This window comes from Notamacropus eugenii, chromosome 6, assembly GCF_028372415.1.
Source record: "Notamacropus eugenii isolate mMacEug1 chromosome 6, mMacEug1.pri_v2, whole genome shotgun sequence".
Lineage (NCBI taxonomy): Eukaryota > Metazoa > Chordata > Mammalia > Diprotodontia > Macropodidae > Notamacropus > Notamacropus eugenii.
Window position 1 is genome coordinate 281,375,724 of NC_092877.1, and position 10,235 is coordinate 281,385,958.

Below are 10,235 nucleotides of genomic sequence, written 5' to 3' on the forward strand. Positions count from 1 at the left end.
AAACTCAGCAAACCGTGCTTTTTAGCAAATAGGGGCAGTCCCAGAAGCTTTAGTGCGACATCAAGCTTTAATGACTTAAAAAAAAACCTGTATAAGCCCCACTAATAATAAATAGCATTTATAGAGCGCTTTAAGTTTGGCAAAGTTTACACGTTTAATTCATCTGATCGTTACCCCCCGGGAGTGGTGCTATTATAAGTGCTATGATAATCCCCATTTTACAGACCAGGAAACTGAAGCTAAGAGAGGTTCAGTGATTTAGCCGGGATCACACAGCTAGGGTCTGAGACAGAACTGGAGCTCAGGTCCTCCTGACGCCAGTTCCTGCATTCTGTCCTTTTCTGTTCCTGCAGCAAGTACAATTCATGAAAGACAACTAGCCGATAGAGTGGACAGAGGGCTTGGCTTGGGGTCCAGAAGGCCTGCGTTCAGTCACTCCTAGGACACCCCTGAGAGCTCTGGGGAAGTCACTTACCTTTCAGCCTCAGTTCCCTCATCTGTAAAACGGGATAACAGCCACACCTACCTCATGGGGTTGTTGTGAGGATAAAATAATAATAACTAGCATTTATATGCCTCTTAAAACGTTTTACAGATATCTCATTTGGTGCTCACAACAATCCTAGAAAGTAGGTGCTATTGTTCATTTTAATTTACAGATGAGGGAAACTGAGGCTGAGATAGGATAAGTGACTTGCACTGCCAAGCAATCGTCTGAGGAGGGATTGAGTCTAGGTCGGGTCTATCCACTGCGCTACCTAGGTGCCTCTTACTGGCAAACCTGTAATTGCTAGTTTGTTATCGTTGTTAAAACAAGGGAATCTGGTGGCCACCTTGAGTGCTAACCCCGCCACCCTCTTCCCTGCACAGCCCTCCTGCCCTTGCAGATTAGGCTCCCCTCCTCCATTCTTTGTTTGGTTCCTTCTGGCTGATTAGCGCCCTTCTGTGCTCTCAGCTGCCACTGATCGTACAGAAGGTTGCAAGGCACGGCCTGGCATGCCCTGCAGCAGCCAGCACTTGTAGGTCATTCAGAAGCTTTCTGCGCTAAAGGAATTCTGGGGCTGTTCATAACCAATCAGGAAGGAATGCCAGGCAGAACTTAGCCAGCAGTGCGGAGGCCGGCTTTTCCTAAAAAGTTCTATCCATTTCACTACCCCCCTCCTTGTTCTCCTGTTGGGGGAAAAGTGCCGGTGAATGCAGCTGTGCCTGGCATCCAGGTAGAGTGACTGCAAGAAAGTTTTGGAAATTCAGCCGTTGCCATCCACCCGCCCGCTTGCCCAGGCGGCAAATGCTGCCACAGACAAGCTTGCTGCAGCCTTTCTCATCTGGGGTTTCTGACGCTTAATGCAGCTCGGAGGCCAAGGGTTTGACAGAAGAGCTCCCCATTAAATGCGGAGGTGCAAAAAGAAAAGCAACTGCGGTTACCTGACTGGAACAGAAGCTCCTCAGACTCATTTCTCCTGTTTCCCAGGCTCTGGGACCTTGCATTCTGAGTAATGAATGATTCTTCGTGAACATTAACACATCAATATTGCACACAGAAAACATTACTGGATTCTGGTTTGAGACACTAGGCTGCAGAACAGATGTTTGTGTTTTTACAATAACAGCTAGCACTTTAAGGCTTGTGAATATCTCACCCTCACAACAACTGTGGCAGGCAGGTGCTATTATTAACCCCTTTTACAGGTAAGGAAACTGAGGAAAACAGGTTGAGTTGCCCCAGAGTCACGAATCTACTAAATTCCTGAGGCTATCAGGTACCATTATTGTCTCCATTTTACAGTTGAGGAAACTGAGGCAAACAGGTGACTTACCCATAGACAAACAGCTAGTAAGTGTCTGGAGGCTGAATTTGAATTCAGATCTGTGTGACTACAGATGAAGTCCTCTATTTCCTAGGTCACCAGAGGATATAAACTCCTTGACTACAGGGACTATTAGACTGGGAAGTGGGGAGAGGAAGAGATTGGTTTTCTATCCTCAGTGCCTGGCCCTTAGTCATTTAGTAAATGCTTTTTGAATAACCTTCACCTCCAACCTTAGAAATGATGGAAGTATGAAAGAGACATTTTCAGACGTGGCCAATGTGAGGATTTGTTTGACTAAACTATGCCTGTTTGTAATGAGGGTTTTATTTTCCCAATTTTTTTTATTTGTTCCCTGGAGGGATGAAATTAAAGTGTGTTTAAGACAACTGTACTCAAACCAAGCCTAGTTCTAAAAAGTGAATTTTTAACAACAGATAAAAGCCACTGCCTTCACTTGTCCTCATATCTAATGCTAAATTCCTTAATCAACCAGGTTTTTCTCCCATTCATAACAATTCCAAAAGATGGCCTGAAAATAGAGCATTTTTCCCAGGTAAACTGACCAAAAATATAAATATTAAGTCCAAACCTTTCAACTGGGACAAACTTGGTGTAGACTGGATATACGGTGGGCCAATATGTCAGAGAGTGACTTAGCAGTATCTTCAAGAACTTGTTTGCAATGTAACTCACAGTTGTCTTGCCTGATGCTTTCTGTAAACCTATAAAAAAGGAGGCTTTATTAATTAACTAGTAAGATAAACCTTCCCCAAGGTTAGGGAAGAAGATCCTTCCCAAGAACTACCTGACTTCAGATGACTGAGCAAGAAGGAAATCTTCACTGATCCAAGCTCATTATCAATATAAGGGTAACATAGAGTGTTCAGGTTACTAAAATATGGAAATATCTATGGCATGGCTCTGGGATCCATAGTTTTTCATGCTCTCCCCTCCCCCCCAGTCAATTTATTAAGCCCCTAATATGTATCAGACAAGGTGCGAAGTAAGCGGGAAATAGAAGCTGATCCCTGGCCTCAAGGTCCTTACAATTTAATGGTCCCTCTTTCCTGCTAAACTGCCCTGCTGAAGTTGCTGCTATTGCTGTCTGAGAACACCCATTCTGAGGCTGTGTTGTCTCAATAGGCTAGAGCTCACTATATCTGGTCCCAGATCTCTAGCCTTCCTGTTGAATATCCCTGACCCTATTTTCACCTTACCTTCTCCGAAGAGGAATCAAAGTAACCCTACTGACACATCTGGAAAGACCTCTCAATAGATACTCTGTGGCTCCACTCCCTATCCCTACATCTCCTTATCCTCAGCCCTTCCAGTTTTCTCTTCCATTCAAATGTAAGCTCCTTAAAGACAGACTGTATCCTTTGTTTTGGTCTTCCCAGCTTTGCACAGTGCCTAGTTCTCAGCACATAACAAATGCTTAATCGTTCACATTTTTTTTTTTTGCCTACTTACCACCACATTCATAAAACTCAGGCAAATAGCTTTCAACACAGCCTCGTGGTTATTCAACATAGTAAAACTGCACAAAGACTACCTTGTGCTCCCTCTCCTGGGAGCCCACTCAGTTCCCAAACCAAAACTTTATGCTGAGGCCTGCAAGCTTTCCAAGATGTTAATGTAGCGTAACTACAGTCAGGCACAACTGGTTCAGTGGATGTAGACTCTGTACATGGAGAGTGTTTAGGAGCTTGTTTCTGAGGTATTCAGGATAGTGTAAGGGAAGTGCCTTGATGACTGGAGCATGCATGGACATTCTGTAACTGGATATGGTGTGCTAACCAAGTGAACAAGAAGAGACTCATTGAATGGCTATGGAGATTCAAAAGGACATGTCAACTTCAGTCACTTACTTTTGCAGTTCAGCATATGGTCCATGGGATGGCTTCTATAAGCTCAACCCTGGTGCTCCATATTCCATAGCATGCAGCCTCTGCATCATTGAAATTAAGGAGGGTTTGGGAGAGGGAACAAGCGTTTAGTAAGCACCTACTTCATCCCAGGCTATGTATTAAGTGCTTTAGAATTATCTCATTTGATCCTCAGACTAACTCTGGGGGAAAGGTGCTATTATTACCCTCATTTACAGATGAGGAAACTAAGGCAGACAGAGAATTTTTTTATGACTTGCTGGGGTCACATAACTATTAATCTCATGGCAAATTTGAATTCAGGTCTTCATGACTCCAAGTCCAGCACACTATCCATTGTTTCACCTAGCCACCCCAAAACAGGTGAGGAAAAAGCATTTCATAGCCCATAATAGTAAAATGTGATTTCATCAGTGTATGGGACTGATGAGAGTTACCTGGGCACTGAGAAGTTAATTGACTTGCCCAAGATCATACCGCTAGTAAATATCAGGAGCAAGACTTGAACACAAGTCTTCCTGCTTCTACAACCTGCACTTTATTCTCTAGGCTATGCTTCATTCTGTATCAGCCAACCAGGGGTGGGACTATGGTTAATTATACAATACTGTATAATACATAAACTAAATTCACATATATAACACAATGCTTCACTGAACTCAAATAAAATGATGATTTGTACCAGAATACTGATTTGTATTGTACTTATCAGCTGGAAGAGGAGAAAAGCACTGGACACAGGGAAACTTAAAACCAGAAATCAAAGAAAGAAAGAATGAATGAATACGTCCATGGATGGAGAAAGGTACTCTCCAAGAATTAGTGCCAGGTTCTATTTTATTTAGTATTTTTGTAGATGATCTTCCTCCACTGAGGTACTATTCTAATGCCTCATCAGTGCATGGAGGTAATATTATGAATTTGAAGGCTTCCCCAGGAGAGCATAATTATCTGCCTAGTTATATTCATCTGAAAAAGACCTCAAACATAGGCCCCAAAGAAGATTGATATGTCTTTTGTTCTAGAACCAGCCTAGAACAATTCAGAGAGGCTCCTTATAAGATTGGTTTCAGAGTGATGAATTTTTCAGGTACTGCAAATCAGAAAGACCTAATAGAAAGGTTTTGAAATGTGTTCATGGACGGAGTACCACATTCTACCACCACCCCCCGAGATGGAATCATAAATCATAGGATCATTCCAAAAGTATGAATGTTCTCTAGAGGATTTAGAGATGAAGGGGATCTTAGAGGACATCTAACTCAACCCCCTCATTTTACAGATGAAGTGAGCCCAGAGTGAATTGCCCAAAGTTACCTAGGTGGCAGACATGAGATTTAAGCTCTGGCCATATTGCCTGATTCCAAACCCATTGTTCTTTTCACTGTACTACTCTAGCCTACCTCTCTAGGGGGCTGAGCAGTATCTCCAAGTTTGCAAATGACAGGAAACTTTTTTGGGGAAGTGAAAAAACAAGCAGATATTCATAGACTTCAGAGACCTGGACTAGTAAACTGCTAAGTCTCTTTTAGACCTTAAGATTGTATAACTCTGAGTCTTATTACTACAATTTTTAGAATATGGTAACCTAAAAAAATGTAGCAAATGTAGACAGTCAGATAGATGGATTCTATTTTATTACCTGTAATCAGGGATGTGCCGGAGCCAGCTTGAACCGGCCTTCTGTAAGCCGATTGTCTCAGAAATTGGCTAATGCTACAAACTGGGACTTGATTTATTGTTTTGTTAATTGTATAGAATTAAGAAAATAGAGGAAAAAATGTTAATAATGCAGATTAAACCTAAAACTTTGTCTTGCATACATCACCCCTAAGCCAGTTGTTAAACATTTACCAGGATACTACTACCTATAAATTTTAAGCAATAATAAATTATTATTATTATACATAGTATAGGATAGTGACCACAGAGCCAGTCTCAGAATCGGCAAGTTCTAGGTTCAAGTCCAGTCTCCAAGAAATACTATCTATGTGACCACAGACAAGTCACCTAATTTACCCTAGGCAGCATACTAAAACTTTACGTTGTGCAACAGATACAAATCTGCATTGGTGGAGGGCTTTTTTTCCACAAAGAATTACAGAATCACAAGTCTGGTCCCTACAAGAAAATCACTGTGATTCAATTCATCCGACGAGATCTCAGTCTAGATGTACTGATTCTTAACTAACATTCTTGGGGTAGTAGAGAAGAGAAACATTTACCATGTGCCGATTAAACTATGGCACACATAATATCAAATTTCAGATAAATCTGAACTGAACTGAAATTCATGCTAGGGACAGGGATTGAGTTCTTGTACAGGGTTTAGCAGTAAAAGAATTCTGTTTTAAACTAATAATATTTTGTATTTAGTGTAACTTATTAAATATCTAACAATAGCATGTCCTTCAATTAGCTGAAATGCCCTCTCATAGATCCTCTATGATGTTTACATACATTTCTCTCCATGCAGAAAATAATGATTAGAACAAAATATTCAATTTTGTGTTTGTATAAATATTCTGAATCTGATTAACATTTCAGTAACAATTAATAGTGTATAAGTAGTACAAAAATTAAATATCTTATTTTTTCTGTAATAAGAATTCTACTTCTGACCATTCTATAGGCCCCTAATTTTGTGGGGCTAGGGAGATCAGAGGTGTAGGTAGTAAGTGGATTTGATTTAAACCAGACCAAATTTAATCTGAGAACCAACTTCCACAAAAAGTGCATTCTACTTTGTTATAATTCATACTTCAGAACTGTACAATGGATACAATTTTTATGTTTAAAAGATATGACAGACTCCATTTTGACACAACAAGCCTTTGTCACTTTGGGGGCATCTCATTTTTCTGACTCATTTATATGATACCTTACTGCACTTTCAAGAGTGATCATCCACTGACTAACTTTGATTGACTTATCTCTTCTTAGCAATGCAAGGATCCAAGATAACTCCAAAGGACTCATAATGGAAAATGCTGTCCACATCCAGAAAAAGAACTAGGGAGTCTGAATGCAGATTGAAGCATATTATTTGCTCTCTTTTTTTTTCCTCTTTTTTTTTTTGTTTCTTCTTTCATTTCTCCTATTGGTTCTAATTCTTTTTTTTTCTTTTACAACATAACTAATGTAAAATTAGGTTCAATATGAATGTGTACATAAAACCTACATAAAATTACACTCCCTCTTGGGGTGGGGGAGAAAATTCAGAACTCAAAATCATGGAAGTGCATATTGAAAACTAAAAATAAATAGTTTTGGTTTTGTTTTTTTTTTGAAGAGTAGTCATCTACTTCTCTTATAAGACCTGGGGCTCTCAAGGAATCAAATAAATAAAACAGGTTTTATTTACACAGTAAAAAAACATGGAAAGAAAGGACTTGTATCTAAGCCCATGAAGAGTCCAGGGTTTTGGTTTTGTTTTTTTTTTTTCATTTTTCCAGTAGGACTCCACCTTTCTGTCCCACTCCAGTGGAAGTATACTGTCCCTGTGACTCAAGACTGCCCTGTATGGAACTGTAACAGGGTTCAAGTTAGGTACTTACCACTGAGGTTCAGCATTCCGTTATTTAGTGATAAGATTTCACCTCATAGTTGCTCAATACTGTGGTTCTTCTTCCATTTATTCATTGCCATGGGTCTATTTCCCATTTTTCACAGTAGTGGCTTCCCTTCTCAGTCACTCATTGAGTACACTCCCTCTGCCGATTATTTCAAATCTATCTTGCGTATAGTTAATTTAATAGTCCATAGTTGTTTGCATGTTGCCCCTCATTAGACTGAATTCCTTGAAAGCAGGATTGCCTTTTACCTTTCTTTGTATCTCTAACAACTTCACAAAGTGCCTGGCACGTAGTAGGTGCTTAATAAAAGTTTATTGACTGACTGGCTCACTGTTCAGCTCTCTTCTTTTTCTTAGAATATGGTCCAAACTCTTGAGCAAGCACATCTTAAGAGCCTAGCATGTAGCTCCTTTACCTCCAGGGCTAGAGTGACTTCAGGCTATATATTCTCTTTACTGCAGACGTTACTCAGCCAATGTTTCTGTTCTTTAGGGGAAGAAAGGAGGTGCCCTGCAAATGAATCAAAGGAGTTGAGAGCGTGGCAGCTTTTCACACTGGAGCTGGAATGGCTCTAGGCTATTTATCCTTCTCCTCTTTAGCATTAGATCTCTACAAACAAAGACTCTACAAACAAAGGCTTCTGGCTCTTCAAGTGCTAGAGGAAATTTTCTGTTCTCCCTTCCTAATAAAAATTCCCTATTCCCAGTGGAATTAAGACAAATTCATCCGGTTCTTCTATTCCCTGATGGTGTGCTGTTTGGCTGCCTCCTACTCATTAAAAAAAAAAAAAAAGCTGAATAGTATTCATAGTCCCTTTCCCTTTAAATTCCCATTCCTACCTTCCTTGGTGACCAGTGGGACAGTCCACAAATTAGTCAGGGGCTTTTCTGAACCTCAAGAAAGGAAAGGAAATAAAATTAGGGAACAACAGAACTGGCTCTTCCCTGAACAGGTGCCTGTGACAAAGAGAGACCTTTATGCAGTGGTAAAGCTTCATCTGTTCGCTACATATAAAATAAAAAACCCTCAGAATTTGTGGATTATATTAACGTGTAGTAGAGAATACTATATATTTGGAGTCCAAGGACCTGAGTTGGGATACTGACTCTGTTACTTACTATCCCTGTTATAAGGTAGCATTATATTACTTTGTCTCCACATTAGTAGCTTCCAATGAATCACGAAGCTTAATCACTGCCACCAGTTCTCTGATCAGATGTGTTAAAAAGAAATTGTTAGAACCATTATAATTAATATTATAGACTTTTGTATCACAACCAACTCTTCTACAGTAATTGAAGTCACCCTAACATTAATCATTCAGAAAATTAGCCAAAATTCAAACTATTACATAAGAGATCTTAGATTAAAGCTGTCAGGGATCTTGGATCTTCTGATCTAACCCCCTGCTTTTTTACAGAAGGGGAGACTGAAGCAGAGAAAAGTAAAGTACCCTATCCAAGTTATCATGGATCAATCAAACAAGTACTTACTAAGCACCTACTGTGTGTTGGGAACTGGAGAAGATGAATGAAACGATCCCTACTAACAATGAACTTACATTTTAATGGAGGGGACAACAAGTACATGCCAAAATGTATATAGCATGAATATAAAGTTAGAAATACAAATATAGATAGATAAATATAGATATTGTAGTACATTTATTAAAAAGTAGAACACACAAATATAGATGTTTATATATATATCAAATCTATGTAGATATAGGTATATAGTATATTTATTAAAATCTATAACATAAATATAGTTAGACATTTTAAAGTATTTATATCTATATCTTTGTAGATATAGACAGGTAGCATGTTTACTAAAAAATAGAAAATAAATATAAATAGATATAGATCTATATATCTATGTAGATATAGATACATAGTATATTTATTAAAATGTAGAACATAGGAATATAGATATTGTTATATATCCATATTTATATCTTTGTATATATCTTAGGTAGTATACTTATTAAAATATGGAACATAAATATAGATAGATATTGATATGTATCTATATCTATGTAGGTATAGATATGTAACATATTTATCAAAATGAAGAATATATTGATATAGATATGTATTTATTCATATATCTACATATATTTCTAACTTTATATTCATGCTGTGTACATTTTTATTTGTTCCTGTTATCTCCTCCATTAAAATGAAAGTTCACTGTAAGTAGAGATTATTTTATATAGCATATAGTAGTTGAACACAAGGTAGTTTAGGAGTGAGGGCACTAGAGTTATGAGGATGAGGAAGGACTTCATGCAGATGTTAGCTGAGCTTCATCTTAAAGAAAGAGAGGGACTCTGTGAGGCAGAGGTAAGGAGTGAGTGCATTCAAGGCATAGAAGATGACCAGGACAAAGGCACAGAGGTGGAAGGTGGATGGACTGTTTTTGTGAGAGACTAATTTAAATGGGGATTAGAGTCCTTTGAAGCTGGAAAGGTAGATTGGGGTAAGGCTGTATAGGGCTTTAAAAGCTAAACAGAGACATTTCTATTTTATACTAGTGGCAAAAGCTACTGCAATTGGTTGACTAGGGAATTCTCATGGTCAGATAGTCACTAAAGGAAAGTCACTTCGGCAACAATGTATCAGATGAACTGTAGTGGTTCAAGACTCCTTCAGTTCCTTTTCCGAATGTGGATAGCATTTTCCATCATGAGTTCTTTGTATTTGTCTCTGATCTTTGTATTGTTAAGGAAAGCAAAATCATTTAAAGTTGATTATCACACAATGTTGATGTTACAGTGTACACAGTTCTCCTGGTTCTGCTCATTTTACTTTGCATCAGTTCCATAAGTATTTCCATACTAAGCATATCTACATAAGCATATGTAAGTTCATATAAGGATTTCTGAAATCTGCCTTGTACATGTTGATTTTAAGATGTCCTTGAGGCATCCTGTTTGATGTCCAATAAGCAATTGGCAATCCATC